The sequence below is a fragment of the Pinus tabuliformis genome, chromosome 9, assembly GCF_031772625.1.
Source record: "Pinus tabuliformis cultivar Carrire ecotype Pingquan chromosome 9, CPIR1, whole genome shotgun sequence".
Lineage (NCBI taxonomy): Eukaryota > Viridiplantae > Streptophyta > Pinopsida > Pinales > Pinaceae > Pinus > Pinus tabuliformis.
In genome coordinates, this window is record NC_142307.1 from 603,829,418 (window position 1) to 603,830,885 (window position 1,468).

The window sequence follows — 1,468 nt, forward strand, 5'->3', positions numbered from 1 at the left end:
TTGCCTACTCCCTCCCCGTGTCCATCAGCGCTCCTGTCCAGAGTGGAGAGAGGGCGAGGAAGCGCCGCTGGAGCAGCAGGAGCAGGCTTCTATTGCTACGCAACAATAGAAATCTGGGATGGCATTTCGCATCTGTGAGGGTAAAGAGCTCGCTCGTTACATGGGCTCCGACGCATCCGCCAGAGCGAAGCGTTCTATTCCTTTCCTTCTGCATTGGCGAGTAGAGTGCTACAATCCCGTTCATCATTTCGGATCTACATAAGCCAAAGCCCATAGCACTGGCGACGTCTCCGGCATAAATGTGAGGAGGATGTATAGCTAATATGGGATCTTGCGGAACAGGATTTGATTCTGCAAGCAGTTCAGTACGAATGAATGAATTTCGAACAAAAGGATTGGAACTCGCCGATAGGGAAAGAGGGAAAAACAAAGCAATGCCAACAGAGTCAATCCGCTGTTCATCGATGGGCGAAGCTCTATCTTTTACATCTCGTGCCAAGTGCAGTGCTATGGGCTTTTTTCTGCTACACGCTCGTTCTCGCGAACCTTTGTTTCGGGAGCCCTAGCGCCAAGAGAAGCAAAGCTCATTTTCCTCCCTCTGCCTATGAAAATGAAGTGGTCAAGCAGCGCATAAGAAAGAGAAAGGGCGGGTTTACGTTTCCTGTGAAAAGTCCGGCCCGTTCGCGAAGGAACTTAGGTTCGTGGAACGGTGTACAATCGCGGTGTAGCCCCACTTTGTTGTTCGTAACGGGGGAGAGATAGAATGGAGTTCTTCACAAAGCTCGAGACGAAGGAGCAAAAAGCAGTTTCCCTACGGCCTACTCGTTCTGATACATTATGGCTCCAGGGTTGGACCCGGTAACGAAAGGGGAATCCGTAAAAACTTGGGATCCGACACCGTGGTGGAATACTACCCTCATGATTAGACCATGTCCCTGAGATTTGATAAAGCGAAGGTGCATTAGCATTGGAGTTGGTGAATACGTTGTAATTGGGAAAGTTAGAAGGAGTATGAAGGAACGAAGGACCAAGGAGAGAAAGAAGAGTGCACAAAAAGTAAGGTGAAGCACCAGATGCAGGTGGTTTTTTCTTGTCGTGAGTGAATGCAACGGAAAGACCCAGAAATAACAGATAATGGCACAATTCATTTATTGACATTCCGTCCGTGTTCCCCAATTTCGTTGTTATTCCCATCATCCTCTGTGGGTCACCACAGGATGATTCACAATCGAGGTTACATGATTCGGACCTATGGCCCCCCACAAATGGCACCCCCGCCCACAAGTACCCCCCTTCGGCTCTGTACCCTGCGCTACCTCTGGTGAGCGCCTTGTCTCACCCAAAAAGCTAATGCTCCCCTCCCCGGTTGTGCCATTACCAATCGCACGGCCAGCCAGGCGCCCCCAACCTAATAAGAACGATTATCTGCCGAACAAGGACCAACCAATGAACCACGATCCCGTCCAAC

At 50.1% G+C, this 1,468-nt stretch overlaps 1 pseudogene; it reads left to right on the forward strand.

Moving 5' to 3' along the window:
- Positions 1-299: 299 nt before the first annotated feature.
- On the forward strand, positions 300-566 carry LOC149150025 (uncharacterized; annotated as a pseudogene).
- Positions 567-1,468: the final 902 nt, after the last annotated feature.